At 45.8% G+C, this 18,571-nt stretch overlaps 2 protein-coding genes across 6 annotated transcripts in view; one reads left to right on the top strand and one right to left on the bottom strand.

Moving 5' to 3' along the window:
- ARFGAP2 (ADP ribosylation factor GTPase activating protein 2) overlaps positions 1 to 18,571 on the bottom strand; it is a 37,964-nt gene that overhangs the window by 662 nt on the left and 18,731 nt on the right. The window contains exon 17 of one of the 3 annotated variants that reach the window (XR_008557869.1): positions 16,244 to 16,484. The exons of 1 other annotated variant lie outside the window; for it this stretch is intronic. The gene's annotated coding sequence lies outside the window, so the exon portion shown is untranslated. Of the gene's footprint in view, positions 1 to 16,243; positions 16,485 to 16,526; positions 16,544 to 18,571 lie in introns of those variants that run through there. One more of the 3 variants, XR_008557871.1, reaches the window with a different exon arrangement.
- Positions 1 to 18,571, top strand: part of CSTPP1 (centriolar satellite-associated tubulin polyglutamylase complex regulator 1) — a 160,402-nt gene that overhangs the window by 133,706 nt on the left and 8,125 nt on the right. The window lies entirely within an intron of this gene.

The raw sequence follows: 18,571 nt of genomic DNA, 5'->3' as shown, positions 1-18,571 counted from the left end.
TTGGTTGCGGGCACATCCCCAGTAGGGGGTGTGCAGGAGGCAGCTGATCGATATTTCTCTCTCATCGATGTTTCTGACTCTCTATCCCTCTTTCTTCCTCTCTGTAAAAAATCAATAAAATATATTTTAAAAAATAAATAAAAAATAAAAAATGAGGTAGTTGGATTATGCATTCAGTTAACTTGTAACATAAAACCTGAGCTAAGGTAGCAAATGGAAGTATAGCAAAAAAAATCTTATTTTCTGAAAGGAGTCATAATGGAATTTTTAGGAAAATACTCTGTACAGACACACCTCATTTTATTGCTCTTTGCAAATATTGTGGGGTTTTTTTTTACAGATTGAAGGTTTATGGCTACTTGGGTTGAGCAAGTCTGTTGGCACCATTTTTCCAACTTTTGTTCACATTGTATCTCTGTGTCACATTTTGGTAATTCTCACAATATTTCAAACATTTTCATTATCATTATATTTGTTATGGTGATCTGTGATCAGTGATCTTGGATGTTACTATTGTTTTGGGGCACCATACAATATGCCCATATAAGATAGCTTAATCTACAAATGTGTGTGTTCTGACTACTCCACCAACTGGCCATTCCTCCATCTCTCTTCCTCTCCTTGGGCCTCCCTATTCCCTGAGACACAGCAGTATTGAAATTTGGCCAGTTAATAACCCTACGGTGGCTTCTAATTATTCAAGTAAAAGGAAGAGTTGTACATCTCTCACCTTAAATCAAAAGCTAGAATAGAAATGATTAAGCTTAGTGAAGAAGGCATGTTGAAGGCCAAGATAGGGCAAAAAATAGGCGTCTTACATCAAACAGTTAGCCAAGTTGTGAATTCAAAGGAAACATTTTTTAAAGAAATTGGAAGTGCTATTCCAGTGAATACACAATTGATAAGAAGGCAAAACAGCCTGATTGCTGATGTGGAGAAAGTTTTAGTGGTCTGGATAGAATATCAAACCAATCACAATATTTCCTTAAGCCAAAGCCTAATCCAGAGCAAGGTCCTAACTCTTCAATTTTATAAAAGCTGAGGGGTGAGGAAGCTGCAGAAGAAAAATTTGAAGAAGTTGGCTCACGAGGTTCAAGGAAAGAAGCAAGTTACCCGGAAACTTTAGCTAGGATACTAAATGAACAACTACATTAATGAACAAGCTACATCAAACAACAGATTTTCAATGTAGACAGAACAGCCTCATATTGGAAGAAGATACCATCCAGAACTTTCATAGCCAGAGAGAAGTTGATACCTGATTTCAAAGCTTCAAAGGATAGGTTGACTCTCTTGTTAGGGTCTAATGTAGCTGGTGACTTTAAGTTGAAGCCAGTGCTCATTTACCATTCTTAAAATCCTAGGGCCCTTAAGAATTATGTTAAATCTACTTTTCCTGTGCTCTGTAAATGGAACAACAAAACCAGCACATCTATTTACAACATGGTTTATTGAACACTTTAAGCCCTCTGTTGAGACCTACAGCTCAGAGAAAAAGATTCCTTTCAAAATATTACTGCTCATCGACAATGCACCTGATCACCCAAGAACTATGATGGAGAAGTACAAGATTAGCTCTAGCCAGGTAGCTCAGTTGGTTAGAGCATCATCTGATATGCCAAGGTTGTGGATTCAATCCCGGGTCAGGGCACATACAGAAAACAACCAATGAATGCATAAGTAAGTCGGACAACAAATCAATGTTTCTCTCTTTCTCTAAAATCAATCAATAAATAAAAGTTTTTTAAAATGAAGTACAAGATTAAGGTTGTTTTCATGCCTGCTAACATAATATCCATTCTCCAGCCCTGGGTCAAGGAATAGTGTTGACTTTCAAATAGTATTATTTAAGACTATCATAGATAGTGATTCCTCTGGTGGGTCTGGGCAAAGTAAATTGAAAACTCCTGGAAAGTCAACACTACTCCTGGGTCAAGGAGTAGTGTTGACTTTCAAATAGTATTATTTAAGACTATCATAGATAGCGATTCCTCTGGTGGGTCTGGGCAAAGTAAATTGAAAACTCCTGGAAAGGGTTCACCATTCTAGTTGCTATTAAGAACATTCATGGTTCAAGAAAAGAGATAAAAATATCAACATTAACAGGAGTTTGGGAGAAGTTGATTCCAACCCTTCTGGGTGACTTTAGGGGTTCAAGACTTCAGTGGAGGAAGTAACTGCAGATGTGGAAATAGCAAGAAAACTAGAATTAGAAGTGGAGCCTGAAGATGTGACTGAGTTGCTGCAGTCTCAGGATAAAACTTGAACCGATGAGGAGTTGCTTCTTATGGATGAGCAAAGAGAGTGGTTTCTTGCGATGGAATCTACTCCTAGTAAAGATGCTGTGAAGATTGTTGAAATGACAACAAAGGATGTGGAATATTACATAAACCTACTTGATAAAGCAGCAGCAGGGTTTGAGAGGATTGACTCCAATTTTGAAAGAAGTTCTACTGTGGGTAAAATCATTCATGAAAGGAAGAGTCAAATGATGCGGCAAACTTTATTGTTGTCTTATTTCAAGACATTGCCACAGCCACCCTAGCATTCAGCAACCACCACCCTGATCAGTCAACAGCCATCAACATCATGGCAAGACCCTCCACCAGCAAAAAGATTATGACTCGCTGAAGACCCAAGTGATGGTTATCTTTTTTAGCAATAAAGTGCTTTTAAATTAAGATATGTACCTTGATTTTTTTAGACATAATGCTGTTGCACACTTAATAAACTACAGTATAGTGTACTAGTAAGCATAATTTTTATATGTACTATGAAACTAAAAAATGCATGTGACATGCTTTATTACAATATTCGCTTTATTGAAGTGGTCTGGAACTGAACCCACAATATCTCCAAGGTATGCCTCTATTACAACATACATGACAGATACATGTCATGATACATTTGTCCAAATCCCTACAATGTATAATACCAAGAATGAACCATTATGTAAACTATGGACTTTGGGTGATGATGTATCATATTAGTGAAGGTTGCTCAGTTGTAACAAATGTATCATTCTGGTGGGGTGTCGATAATGGGGCAGGCCATACATGTATAGGAGAAGGGGTTATATCGGAAATCTCTACCTTCCCTTCAATTTTGCTATAAACCTAAAACTGCTCTAAAAAGGTAAAGTCTTGCCCTAGCCAGTTTGGCTCAGTGGATGGAGTGTGGGCCCGCAGACTAAAAGGGACCCGGGTTTGATTCTGGTCAAGGGCACATATGTAAGTTGCAAGCTCGATCCTGAAGCAACCAATCGATGTTTCTCTCTTTCTAACTCCCCCCACCCACACACACTCTCTCTAAAAATCAATGGAAAAATATTCTCAGGTGAGGATTAACAAATAAATAAATAAAGTCTTAATAATTTTTTGAAATGCCCAGCTACCCTAAATCATAATGAATGCATTTACCTTTATTATTTCATTTAAATTTATTTACTTAATTATTTCTTAAACTTAATCCTTATAAAAAGTATTGCTTCCCATTTTACAGAAAAATAAACTGATATATCTCCAAAAAAAAGGAAACTGAACTCAAAGAGGTTAAGTATGTTGCCTGAACTTACTGATAGTTTATAAGTAGCAGAGGCATGACTTAAACCCAGATTCGCCTGAATCCAGAGACTGTTTTCAGCCTCCTCCTGCTCCTGACTCCCTATGCCAGGATATCATTTCTTCTTGGTGGTCTGACCCACTGAAACCAAAGCTGCATGGACCACACTACACCATGAACCCCCTCACTCCTGAAACGAGCCCTGCTGACTAGGGAAATGGGAAACCCACTGCTGCCAGCCAGACAGTGGCCACTCGGGCAGGCTGTTCCGCAGTTCACAGCTCAGGCTGATTTTGCTGATCATGTGCAAAACCTGCTTAGTGATCACACACCCAAAATTGTATAGGCTTTTCCCCCTCATTGTTCAGTGGATACTTATCTTTTGCAGTGGCAACTAGTCACTGGTAAAAGCTACAGTTCAGGTTTTATAATTTTAACTTATTCTGCAATCCAAAGGAGATTCAGATTTTTTTCTCCTTGGCTGAAAAGGGTGTAGGAGATTATCTCTTACTAGAAGCCCAGTGCACGACAATCGTGCACTTGGCAGGGGGGTGTCCCTTAGCCCGGCCTGTGCCCTCTGAGCCGGCAGGCAGACATCCCCTGAGGGGTCCTTAGCGTTGCTGCAGAGGCAGGAGAGGCTCCCGCCACCGCCACCGCCACCGCCACCGCCGCTGCACTTGCCAGCTATGAGCCTGGCTTCTGGCTGAGTGGCACTCCCCCTGTGGAAGCGCACTGACCACTAGAGGGCAGCTCCCGTGTTGAGCATCTGCCCCCCTGGTGGTCAGTGTGTGTCATAGCGATCAATCTTTCCACCTTTAGGTCGATTTGCATATTAGCCTTTTATTATATAGGATAATGTAAAAGCAGCCAAAAGGAGTTAGCTTCACATTTCCAATGATAGTTCCTTCTCTGGAGTCAGATCATTTTAAGGAAGATTCAGCTCCAAATTTTTTTGGGGGGGAACTCAGCATTCTTAAAGACCGGGCTTAATAATAAAAATCAGCTACAGTTTCTACATGTCTGAATAATGAACATCAGCTCTGGTCTCTTAACTAGAGAATTCCTAAAGAAAAGGAACCATGGGTGTGAGTGTGTGCGCTCCACAAAGGCAGACAGGACCACACCAGTCTTGTTTGCCGCAGGATCAATACTGCCTGGCGCAACACGACGTATGTTCTAGACCAGTGATGGGCAACCTTTTGAGCTTGGTGTGTCAAACTTTGCCAAAAAAACTGAGCATAACTTAGGTAGTGTGTCACTTTGAGGAAAAAACATTATTTCGCAAATGTTTCATCCTCAGGAGCAGCAAATGTTTCATCCTCGGCATGTGGCCGCCTCAGCGGCCGCGTGTCATCAGAAATGGCTACGCGTGTCAGTGCTGACACGCGTGTCATAGGTTCGCCATCACTGTTCTAGACACTCCATAGGTGTCTCCTGAGTGAACGAACATATGAGTGAAGATTCCTTGTCTGGCAGTTTACATGGTTCTAATAGCCCATGGTTCTAAGGAACTCCAAGGACAAAGGTCAGAAACTATATTCATTTGCTCATTCATTGATATATTAATCAAATATTTCTTTTTTAACAGTGTTTTGGGATACCATATAATTCACCCATTTAAAGTATTAAATTCAATGGCTTTTAGCTATTCACAAAATATATTCACATTTATCACCACGGGCTATTTTAAAACATTTTAATTATGAAAAAAAAAAAATCCTGCACCTTTTAGCCATTACTTCCCAAGTCCCTTCTCCTCCCCAGCCGGAGGCAACCACTGATCTACTTTCTGTCTCTATAAATTTGCCTATTCTGGACATTTAAAATAAATGGGCTCATATATCATATGGTCCTTAGTGACTGATTTCTTTCACTGAGCATGTTTTTGGGGTTCATCATGTTGTAGCGTGTGTCAGTACTACAAGAAATATTTCTTGAGTGCCCGTTTTGTGCCGGGATCTGTTCTACACACTGGGAATAATGTAGTGATGAGTAAGTTATAGTTGCTGCCGCTCAAGGAGCTTGACTTTGGTTTAGAAGAGGACCACCTGGGTACCAGTTCCTGCCTGCCCCCACTTTGTGACAGGCCACCTTGGTTTCTGTCCCCCAGAGCAGCCACTGTCTTCCTTTCCCACTCCAAAAGGTAGGTGTGAGTTCAGGAGGGTGAGCGCTCTGTGGGATTTTCAGCCCCAGCAGCCACAGCTTTGCATTGTCCAGCCATCTCCCAGGTCCTTCCGAACAATCTGATAATGTAAGCACTGCAAGAGCAGAATAGAAGCAACAGAATCCTCTAACTCCACAGATTCTTACCATCAGTGATACCCAAGGCTTCTGGAGTGATATTTCCCTACTATCCCCTTCCCACCAGGAAGCCTACTATTTGGTAGTAACTTTAGACCTTTCAGTTTGAGGAGGCAGCACTGTAGCCAGTCCATGCCAATAGCAGTGTGAGGGAATTATGGGAATTCGAGTGTAAACAACAGAAGGGCCTAGGGTAATGCTCAGGATACTAACTGCAAAATTAGAGATGAATTCAGAACAAGGGAGAAGTTTGTTTTCTCCCTGTGTATGAGCATCAGGCTTCTGTGTCAGCCCTACCTCCCCAGGGCCATTCTTTCCTCAATGCCACTCCAGCTGGTGTGTGTGTAGAAAAATTGTATATATCCCAGAAAGCGTACTGGTTCTGTAAGCTATTCTCATTTTGTCTAGGATCCCAACTTCAACCACAAGCCCAGCCTGCTGACCAGCATGGCAAATGCGGGGTTAGGCCTTCAAGGCAGTTACCATTGCCAGAAGAGGCGCTGCCCTGCCCCATCTCACTGCTGGGCTCACTTCACTCAGGCCGCAGAAGGAGGCTCCAGTCTGTGATGATGTGTGTGTGAAAGAATGTAATCCAGAGGCAGCTGTACACCAGAGCCTGTTCAGGGCCATGGCGTCCCCACATGCGCCTGACTTATGTGCTGTGTGCACCGTGGCCAAGCCCTGGGGCTGCAGGTGTGAGCTGGAAACACAGGAAGGGAAAGAAGGAACAGATTTCATGGCCATGCCCAGCCAGAGAGCCTCTCCACCTCGGACACTCCTGCAGCAGCAGGAGGCACTAAATAATTTTATTCTCAAATGGTCACCTAGCATCTCTGTCTCCATCCCTCGTGGACGAGGGGGCTTTCCTGATGGTTCAGACCATGCAATTAGAGCCAGACTTCTTTTTTGTTGTTGTTATTATCTTTTTTATTGAGGTATAATTGGCATGTAACATTACATTAGTTTCAGGTATACAGTATCCTGATTGGATATTTTTATATATTGCAAAGTGATCACCACAGTAGGTCTAGTTAAGATCTGTCACCACACATAGTTACAAAATTGTTTTTTTCTCATGGTGAGAACTTTTAAGATCTACTCACTTAGCAACTTTCAAATAGGCAATACAATATTATTAACTATAGTCACCATGCTGTACATCACATCCTCGTGATTTATATATTTTAAAACTGAAAGTTTATACCTTTTGACCCCTTTCACATACACACTCAACTCCCACCTCTGACAACTACCAATCTGTCTTCTATATAAGCTTGCTTTTGTGTGTTTTTATTCCACATGTAAGTGAGATCATATAGTATATGTTTTCCTCTGTCTGAATTATTTCATTCAGCATAATAATCTCAAAGTCCATCCATGTTGTTGCAAATGGCAAGATTTGATTCTTTTTCATGGATGAATAATATTCTATTGTGGGTATATTACACACATACATATATATAATATCACATTTTCTTTATCCATTCACCCATCAATGGATAAATTACTTGGCTAATTGTTGTTTCCATTACTTGGCTATCTGTATAATAAAAACCCAGTGGTCGTAACACCGTAACAACCAAAGACTGGTCACCAGGAGGTGCATTGATGGGTCCCGCAGTGCCGGCGGGACTTGACGCTGGGTCCCGCGGCGTGCCGGGTCTGGGTCTCACACAATTTCGCACGCTGGGCATCTAGTTATAAATAATGCTGCAGTGGACATAGGAATGCATATATCTTTTCGAGTTTGTATGTGTTTGTGTGTTTTTTAAAACTATTTTTATTGATTTCAGAGAGGAAAGGAGAGGAAGAGAGAGATAGAAACATCAGTGATGAGAGGGAATCATTGATTGACTGCCTCCTGCACATTGGACTAAGCCCGCAACCCAGGCATGTGCCCTTGACTAGAATTGAACCTGGGATCCTTTGGTCTGCAGGCTGACGCTCTATCCACTGAGCCAAACTGGCCAGGGCTCGAGTTCGTGTTTTTGTTTTCTTCAGATAATTACCCAGAAGTGGAATTCCTGGATCATATGATAGTTCTAGTTTTCATTTTTTGAGGAACCACCATGTTGTTTTCCATAGTGGCTGTACTGGCATCACAGGTTAGAAAGACCCGTGTCTAGCACTATCTGTGCCTATTAACTGGATGACATGAGGCTCTATCTGAACTTCTCTAAGCCCTGTTTTCATATCTGTAAAATGGGGATAATAATAGTATGTAAGTCATACGGCGGTTGTAAGATTTCAAAAAATATATAGATATAAATTATTCAGCATGTTATAGACATTCTATAAGTTTCTTGCTGTTAAAATAATGTTGGCATTATTATGACAAGACTTTTAAAAAATAAGGAGAGTCCTAGCCAGTTTGGCTCAGTGGATAGAGCGTTGGCCTGTGGACTGAAGGGTCCTGGATTCGATTCCAGTCAAGGGCATATACCTTGGTTGCAGGCTTCCAGCCCTGGTCAGGGGTGTGTGGAAGGCAACCAATTGATGTGTCTCTCTCACATTAGTATTTCTCTCTGTCTCTCCCTCTCCTTTCCACTCTCTCTAAAAATATTCTCAGGTGAGGATTAAATAATAAATAAATCTATATAATAAAGAGGTAATATGCAAATTAACACTCACACCATCACAAGATGGCTGCACCCACAGTGGAGGTGGGGTTCCCATAACACAAGATGGCTGTGCCCACAGCGGAGGCGGGGTTTCCATAACACAATATGGCTGTGCCCATAGCAGAGGCGGGGTTCCCATAATTAGGGGTTTCTGTAATAAGTGATCAGCAGGGACCTGAGGCTGCGTGGTGTGGGCCAGGGTGGGGGACCTGAGGCTGTGCCCCCCCCCACCCAGCAGGGCTTGATGGGGGACCTCAGGCCATGCCCCCCGCCAAGCACCAGGTCAGGGGTCCTGAGGCTGTGCCCCCCGCCCGGTGGGGCTTGACAGGGGTGGGGCCGGCCGGGTCTGGATCTCGCCCAATGGAGGTGGGGCCGGCCAGGTCTGGGTCTCACACTATTTTGAGGTGTGTGCGGGTGGGTGGAGACTTGACTCTGGTCCCGCAGTGCGCCCCAGACTCTGACAGGAGGAAGATTTTCATATACATTTTACTAATTTTCTTTCATCTCTGACACTTCTATTATAGAGAAAGGGCAAATAGCAATATTAAAATATTTCCTCTAATTAATTCCCTTTTAATGTGCACGAATTTCATGCACCAGGCCACTAGTAAATAAATAAATAAGACGTTCCCGGATTCCCTATGGCAGTACTTTCTGGCCTTTTTTCACCTCACAACACTCAGAAAATAATATATAACAAAAAGTACGGTCAAGATAAGACAGCCTGCAATTAGCCTGCAGGCTCTCGCCTCCTCCCAGCTGGGCCCAGGGTACCATCACACCTATAATCCACTCAAGCCCCAGTGACACAGAGACATGAAGCTCTACTCCAAGGGTGAAGATTTAAAGCAGTGCGTCAGAATCTCCTGCAGAGCTTACTGAACCACTGATTTAACTCACTTCTCCCTCACTGAAGGCCTGACACCCCAGTGAGTAATATATGTTTAATGGGAAAACCTCCTTTATTATGGTTATATGCTGGATACATACAGTGCTTCAAACACACATAAACTCCTAAGGAATCTAGTTTTAGACATAGCAACTCACCCCCATTGAAGAGAGTCACTCAGCTGGTCCCTATGGTGAAGGACTCAGGCCCTGGAACAGACAGGCCTGGAGCCAAATCACAGGTCCTTCACTTACTGGCTTGTGACACTGAGCCACTTCTCTAAACATCAATTTCTTCATCTGTAAAATGGAAATAAAAATAGCACCTGCGAGCCCTGGCCAGTTTGGCTCAGTGGATAGAGTATCAGCCTGCAGACTGAACGGTCCCAGGTTCAATTCCAGTCCAGGTCACGTACCTTGGTTTCAGGCTCCTCCCCGCCCAGGCCCTGGCCTGGGCTCGTGCAGTAGGCAGCCAATCGATGTGTTTCTCTCACATCGATATTTCTCTCTGTCTTTCCCTCTCTTCTACTCTCTCTAAAAATCAATAAAAAAATATCCTCGGGTGAGGATTAAAAATATATATATATACTAGTATAGCACCTGTGTCTTAGAGTTGTTTTTAGGATTTAAGAGATCATTCATGTAAAATATGTCATGTAGCCCTCAAAATATATTACCTATTTTTAAAAATCATAATTAGTGAATGGGGAGTGTGTTTAATTCCTGTAATTTATTTTTCAAATGTTTACTGGGCATCTGCTCTCTGCCAGCCTGCATGCCATGCTCCAAGGACATAGCTTTATGCTCCTTTGGTGTCTTTCTTTATGCCTCTTCCCTGCACTACCTTTCTGCATAGTTTTCCTCCCTAGATCTGACTTGCCATCCAACAATATCTCTGCTGCCCCGAAAGGTCTTTCTCCAAACAGGCTAGCCTTTCCTTCCCCATTCTTCCATCACCAAATGCCTGTCATGTGCCAGTCAGTGTGCTTATGGAGGGGCTATGACAGTGATCAAAACAGATGTTGTCCTAGCCCTCAAGGAACTTACAGCTGACAGAGCAGCTGACATTAAATGAATGACATGCTAAGTGCTATAGGAACGTAGAAACAGGAGACCCGGCCTAACCTGGGGAACCATGAAAGGCTTTTCCATGGTGGGAGACATGTTGAATTTGGGGCTTAAAGGATTAGTAATAGGTGAACATGCCCTCTCAGCTATCAAGACTATTTATAAGGCCATGATAATTAAGATAGTATATTACTAGAGTAAGGATATACCAATGGATCATACTAGATACACAGCCTGACCCCTACATTTATATAAACTTAATCTATAAAAGGACAGCATTGCCGAGCAGTGGGGGAAGGGCTGACTCAACAACTAATGGTGGGGTCATCGTTTTTCCACAAAGGATAAAATAGATCCCTACTTCATACATATTTAGAAGTCAGTTTCACATAGATTACAGACCTAGTGTGAAATACAAAACTCTAAAGCTCTTTAAAAGAGAATAGAGGAAAATATTTTTATGGTTACCAGGTAGTTAAAGAATTCTTCAACAAGATACAAAAGCCCCAAGCCCAATGGACAAGATTGATAAACTTGACCACAAACAAAATTGCATTCTTTTCCTCAGTCATTGTTCATTGAGAGTGCCTGTGATGTGCCAGGCACACTTCCAGGTGCTGAGGATAGAGCAGTGGACAAAACAAAGTCCATGCCCTTGTGGAGCTGGCATTCAGAGAGAGGAGAAGGGTCTGGAAGCAAGAATTCCCTGGCAGCAAACAGAACCCTGGCCACAGCAGGTAGTGCCACACACTAACCACTGAACTATCAAGGAACCTTGCCCTGTTGGTAATAGCTGCCATGGAACAGGCTGCATGCCCCCTGCAGTGGAAAGGACAGAGTGTGGTGCCTCAGAGAGTGGGATTCTGTACAGCAGCTACTACTAAATTGAACACAGGGACACATATATGCATTAAAAAAACCCTCAAAATATCACATTACCAACTGATACACAGAATTTGAAAACAAGCAAAAAACCCAACAACACCTACCTAATGTTTTAAGAATATAGGCAGTTGTGTGGATTACTACAGTATAAAAACATGGAGAGGGAGGGGTGCTTAGCCACCACGTTTCAGGGACCAAGTTTCAGAGGTGATCTCTGAGAAAGAGGGTAGAGGAATGGAATGAGAGAGGGGTACACAGGTGGCTTGAACAGTATGTGTAATATTTTACAAAGCTTTTAAAAATTGAAGCAGGATTGAAAAATGTTAAGGTTTGATAAAGTTGGCTAGTGGGTACACAGGTTATTTGTTATGTTATTCTCTGTCATTTTCTAAAGTTTTAAATGTTTCATTTAAAACAAAAGGGATGGGTATGGTTTAGGTGGGGAGCAGTGAGAGAGAGGAAAACGCCATCTCAGGAAAGTAAGCCGCCTGGAAAGAAGCCAGGCTTTCACCAGTGACGACCCAGAGGACGGGAGAAGCCAGTGGGCCCGGAGTTGGAGGAGTTTGCAGCCATGCTTTGGTTCTGGGAACAGGGATACCTCAGAGATATTGTGGGTTTGGTTCCAGACCATTGCAATCAAGTGAGTATTGCCGTAAAGCAAGTCGTAATCCTTTTACTAGTGGAGGATCTTGCCTACAATTTGCACAAAATGCAGTATCTGCGAAGTGCAGTGGAGCGACGTATGCCTGGATTTACCAAGAGTTCTCTAGCTGTGAGGCTTCCTGGGAGAGACCAAGATAAGGGGTTTAATGGCTGAGCTGGGTCCTTCAAGCTGTCTGCTTGAAGAAACGTCACTGGGACCTAAGCTTCCAGCCCCCCTGGGGCAGTTGCTAGGACTGATTACAAATACTAAGAGTGCAAGGAATGATAACCCAGCTGCAGGAAGGTGTTACGGCCACTAGGGAGCACAGAGCCCAGTGTTTATCCCAGGTGCAGGTGGCCCAGGAGCTGACTAGAGTCAGAGGACCTGTGTTGAATAACAGCTCTTTCACTTCTAGCTGATGACTTTAGTCAGGCTTCTTAGCCTCTCTGGACCTCTGTGTTCTCAGTAAAGATATTCACTGAGCTTGCCTCACAGGACTGATGTGTCAGTGCTGACAGAGTGAGCCTGATGAAGAGTGACCATCATCATTGCTACTCTTATTGCCCATGCTCTGCATTGAGCTTCTGAGGCACCACAGGGCAGGTGGCACTGGGGGTATCCTGGAGGTGCAGGCTGGAGCCAGGGCAGAGCAGTGACCGGGACATCCCACGCTGCTTTGAGGGCCTGGACTTGTGGCAGCTTGTGCAGCACGTGGGTGCCTCCAACCCAGTCCAGAAGGGGGGCATCCCTGAGGGAGTGTCCCAGGAAGCCTGGACAGCAGCCTTTCCCTCCCACCTGGAGAAGGGAGCCAGAGTGTAGTTCATTCTCACCATGGCCCTGACATTGAAACGCAGACTGCAGAGCCCAAACAGACGTGGGACACACTTCAGCTGCACTCATAAAGGACACTAGTCATGTGACCTCCACAAAGCAGCTAAGTCATGGAAGGTGGCTTTTCTTTCTGGACCTGGCTGGAGGCTGGCTTCCCCCAACTGTGGACTCGAAACCAGATAGCTTCCGCCCGAGAGCCTCCGTCCGGTTGGGTGCTGGCAGCACTTACTTCCTCTGCGCTATGTTTTTCTTTGCTGTCTTGAATGCTTCCAGCACCTTAAGCCAGCTAGAATACACTTGTTTTGAATGCTCATTGTATACTAAGTACAGTGCATCATCATACTGACGCTTCACAGAATTCCTGTGAAACAGGAATCATGGTTATCTCCTCTTTACACATGAGGAAACCCAGGCTCAGAGAGAAGAAGTCATTTGGCCAGTGAGCGAGCTGGGATCTAATCCCAGGGCTGCAAACCCAGAACCCCAGGAAAATGGGTGCAGCTCGAGCCACTAGACCAGGAACACTGGCCTTAGGGGCGAATAGGACATTGGCAAGTCAGGAAGTTCAGACTAAAGCTGTTTGCTTCCTTGACACTCATTTACCTCCCAGCCAGCCCATCCCAGCTGCTGGAAGTCAGCCCCCAGGATTGGCTCGGACCCTGCCAACTGCTCGTTCTCCATTCTGGTCGCCTGCGCTGGACTCCACCCTTCGCATGGCTATGCTCAGCGCCAGCCTGCACTGCAGTGCCTTCACTTCTCCCCCAGAGCCCCTCTCTCTGGCCCGGAGGCATGGCCTGCAAGGATCCCTCTGCAACCCAGTAGATTTGCACAGATTTCTGTTGGCAACAGCTCCCCGTTGGCTCCACTTCAAAGCAGGGGCGGCCCGGCTCCTCCAGGTGTCAGCAGCAGCTGGCACGTTAGCTGAAGGCCTCTGGCAGGAAGGGGTGTTGAGCCAACTGCCATCAACAGGAAAACAGCACATGTGGATGAGCTCCTCTCCAAGAGATTCCTTCTGGAGGCCTCAGGGCTGGGGACAAGTTCGAGTTCAGGGTGAAGGAGCTCACTGTCTGTGGGATAGGGGTCCATGTCCCAAAGGCCAAGACAGACCTGTAGAGCCTCCTTCCTGCTTTTCCCACAGTTCTGCCAAGATCCCAGTCCAGGACCTTCATGGGTCAGAGCACTGGTTTGGAGATGGACATCACAGCCTCTCTGCCGCCAGTCCTCCAGACAGCGGCATCTTCCCCAGCAGAACCAGCACAAACAGGAGCAGCTGTCAGTTCTGTCTGCACTTGGGATGACACTGTGAGCTGCAGAAGCTCTTTCATACTTGTGAGGAGTGCAACCTTGTCAGGCTTCTGCTTGAATTTCTCCAGCAACAGGAAGCTCACTCCTCCACAAAGCAGCCACAACCCAGAGCTGAGAGGCTTAAAAAAGTCTTCTAGAGCTAAACTCCAGGTCACTGGGGCCTGCCCCTGAGTCAGCCCTTCACAGGTCAGGTCTCAGCCCTCACTCCTCCTCCTCCTTTCCCAAGCACAGGGTCTCAGTGCAGTCATTGTCTGATACCGTGGTCTGCAGACGCTAGTTTATTCCTCCTAACTGGACTGCACTGTCCACAGCTGTATATAGTGTCCAGGTGTCACCTGGCCAGGGGAGAAGAAAGAGTTCATTGCCTCTCTTACTCATTTTTTCATGCTTTCCTTCATTCAACAAATATTTACTGAGTGACTGCTATGTACCCTGTGCCATTCTGGACCCTGGAGCCAAGCGACAGACAGTGGTGTCACCTGGTGAACAGTGAAGAACTAGGGAGGCCTACCCAGTCGGGCATAAGGAAGGTTCCCCAGAGAGGTGCTGTGTAGGTTGCAACCTGAAGAATGGGTAGGCGGCAGATAGGTGGAGGCACTGGTTGATCTGAAGGGCCTGAGGAAGGAGGAAGCATTGGGAAGAACTGAAGGATCAGTGTCACTGGAGGGTAGTGAGGGTCACTGCCAGTGACCTCCAGAAGCCTAGAGAGGAGAGGGGAGGCAGAGGGTAGAACATGTGGAGAAGAATGGGGGACTCTGTTCTAAGGGCAATGGGAAGCCCATGAAGGGTTTTAAACAGAGCTGTAAAATAGTCAAATTTGCATCTTAAAAAAGATCTTTCTCACCCCAGTATGGATACTCAGAAGGAGGCAAGAATGATCGCGGGAAACAGGGAGGGAGGTCATCCAGTTGTCCAGGAAAAAGAGGTGGTGGTGGACGTCGGATGGTGGCCACGGAGGAAGGTAGATGGATGCTAGAGAAATGTCAGGGGTAGGACTGACAGGACTGATTGATTGATTGATGTGGGTGGGCAAGGCAGGGAGTTTCCAGGACTCCCGGGCTTCTGGCTGAGCAGGATAATGGGTGGTATTGCTGTTAATAAAAGCTGAAATCCAGTTGGCTTTTCTGGCAGCCAGTCTCACTGCTTGCAATCAAGAAAACCCCTTCAGCCTTAGCAGGTTTGGCTCTGTGGATAGAGCATTGGCCTGCGGACCAAAGGGTCCGTGGTTTGATTCCCGGCAGTCAAGGGCACATGCCCGGTTGTCGGCTCAATCCCCAGCGTGGAGTGCAGGAGGCAGCCAGTCAATGATTCCCTCTCATCACTGATGTTTCTTTCTCTCCCTCTCTCTTCCTCTCTGAAATATATATATATGCCTAATATGCAAATTGTCCCCATGGGAGTTCAACCGAGAGACCGGGAGTTCAATCACTTGCTATGATGTGCGCTGACCACCAGGGGGCGGTATGGAATGAAGGACAGCCCGGGGCAGCAGCCGGCAGCTGAGGGAGGCCCCAGCTGGCAACCAGAAGGCCCTGATCAGCCCTGACAGCCGGCCAGGCCTAGGGACCCTACCCATGCACCAATTCCGTGCACCAGGCCTCTAGTAAAAATATAAAAAAAGGGAGAAGAAAACCCCTTCGTCCTTTTCACACGCTGCTGGGACCCAGCCACAAGTCCCTCAGAAAGAAAGACCCTGCCGCTGTCACCTTCCCAGTTAGCCTGCTGGTCCCACCTGACTGTTGTCAGTTTCAGCCCACCAAGGACCAAGGGTCAAGACCCCTTCTCAGAGAAACTGCCACCATTACCTGGTGGGTCCCCTGCCCTCTGCCAGCTGTGCCCTTGTTCATCCCCAGCTGCCCATCTTAAAGGAAAGTGCTAATGTTCCAGTCAAGAACAGCCCCTGACAGAAGCTTCACGCCAGTTCTGAGCTGGAAGGGCGGGCCCTGTTTGCAGCTTCTAGTCCCGTCTGCGGCTGAGAGAGAAAGATGCTATGGCAATTGCCTCGAAGCCCTGGTGTGGCAGGGCTTACCCCAGGAGCATGCTGGTTAGCGAGAACTACCACTTCTGGAGTTAGACCGTGGTGATGGTTGCACAGCTTTGTGAATATACTAAAACACAATGTATACTTTTAAAGGGTGAGTGTTATGGTATTTGAATTGTATTACAATATAAGTAAATGAACAAACGGACAAAGTAGGAAGTAGTAAATGGAGATCAATGCTATAAACAGGAGCACTGGGTCCAGGTTGATGATAAACAAGAGAAGCCAGGGAACATCTTCAAAGGCTTTGGCTCCCCTTCGCGGTTTCCTGCTCGGGGATGTTCTCAGCCTGGCGCTCTTCCTTAGTAATTAACTTCAGGCCATCGGGTTCTCAGCTGTCCTGGGAGTAGGGCAGGAAGGAAAGGTCACGGCTCTCTCCTCTGGGACTTTTCTTCTCTGCTGAGCCGGGGAGGGAAAAGCTTTGAGGTGCTCGTGGCTTTTCCTCCCTGAGCATTCTGGGAGAGCTCACCCTTCCTCTGTAGTGTGGGAGTCTCCGCTGACCCCAGTCCACCCTACCTGCCCTCTCTCTACCTCTCTGGCCTCTCCCTCCTCATCCAGTTGGAATCTGGGCTTTGTGCCCTCTCTGTTCCTTTTTGCTTGCCTGGGTTATCCACAGGTTTTGAGAAATGGGGTGACTACTGGTACTTGGCTATGGCTCAGGACTTGTCCCAGAAGCCACTGAAGGAGGGACCACGGTGCCCTCCTGTGGCCATCAGCAGCATTGCTTCTTCCCACCTTCTGGCCTTGAATTTTTTCCAGCTAGAATTTGAATGTTCAACTCTGGTAGTTGGGGCAGTTTTTTTCTTCCCAAAGAGATACATGAAAAACAGTTTGGCCTCCACATATAGGTGAAAAGAAAGAAGACAAATTAGCCACAGAAACTAAGAAGTAAAGGTTAGTGTTTATACTCCATGTTAAAGAGGCAGTGTGACCTACTAGTAATGGAAAGTGCATGGCCTGTGGAGTTGAGCAAACTCACCAGCTATATGACTTAGCAGGTGAGCTTCTCTGAGACTTAGTCTGTTCACCTGTAAAGTGGAAATGATAACAACACCTACCTCACTGTTGTGGGATAAGATTTAATTACTACAGTGCCTGCTGTGAAGTAAGTGGGATACCTGTTTCTATTGTTATCATTATTACAGCTACAGAGCAGGTGTAGAAACCATTTTCACTCTTCAGGGAGATCTGAAACCAGAACCACCTGCCTTGAAAGACTCCAGGGGCACCTCTCTCATTATCTTCTCTCTAAAGCCCCTTCCCCAGAGGTCAGCAGTGCTGGCTCTCTCTGCAGCTGATGCAGATGCCAGTTTGGGGACTCTCTGACAGTGGGAGGTGCAGAGAGATTTAGAAAAACACCCGAGAGCCCAGCCAGTGTGGCTCAGTAGTTGAATGTCAACCTATAAGCAGAAGGTCGAGGTTTGATTTCTGGTCAGGGAACATGCCCAGGTTTCGAGTTCAGTCCCCAGGAGACGGTGTGCAGGAGGCAACTGATCAATGATTCTCTCTCATTGATGTTTCTTTCTCTCTCTCCCTCTCCCTTCCTCTCTGAAATCAATAAAATTATATTTTTAAACAAATAAAAATATACAAGAGATCAAAATAAAACTTTTTAAATGTAAAGATAAAGCCAGAGGGGCCCAGTCAGAAACAGATTGGGGTCCCAGCTCCCTTGCAGTAGATGAGTTTGGCACCCTGCCTGGCACATGGAAGGAGCCCAGCAAGTGCTCATAGCCTTCCTTTCCTGTCCTCTCTCTGATGGGGCCCTGAGCAGAGTATGAATATGGCCTGGGTCTGAGCCCTTAAGTAGTCATGTGGTTTTTCCCCCTGGAAAGTGGGTGTGCAGTGGGAGGAACTTGAGAGAGAAAACACCAGGAGGTGGTCCACCTGTGAGAGTGGACAGCAAGAAGGAGCAGTGGCCACCACATCATGAGACAGGTTGTGCTCTTTGACCCTCTCCAAGTGCAGAGCTCTGAGCCCACTTCCCTTCTCTGCCCTCCGTGTCCCAGGATGGAGGTTCGGGAGCTCTCTGGCCCTGGGGAGCTTATTAAATATCAGCACCACTTGCCAAGACCCCTTTAAACCTCTTGGCTGTTCTTTTTGCCTTTTCCAATCAGCTGTATTTATTCTGACTAAATGGTCCTCGCTGCAGGATGAAAGGATTTACTGCTCAAGTATATGAAAAGAAATCTTGGCTGCATTACAATTGCACCCTCTCCTGGCTGCCCACCCTCCCCCTCCCTCCTCCATCCACTAGCTGCTGCCACAGAGACTGATCTGGGAGCCTGCCCTTGATAGTGTGGTCAGCGCAGTTTGATGGCAGAGCCCAATTGATGAAGAAGAAGTGAGGTGATTGGGAGGAGCTTGTTTTGGGAGCCCTCTATCAATGTCTTATTGCCCCAAGGGAGACTAGAGCCCCAGGAATGG

This window comes from Eptesicus fuscus, chromosome 13 (genome assembly GCF_027574615.1).
Source record: "Eptesicus fuscus isolate TK198812 chromosome 13, DD_ASM_mEF_20220401, whole genome shotgun sequence".
NCBI lineage: Eukaryota > Metazoa > Chordata > Mammalia > Chiroptera > Vespertilionidae > Eptesicus > Eptesicus fuscus.
This window is presented reverse-complemented; position numbering and strand designations above follow the sequence as displayed.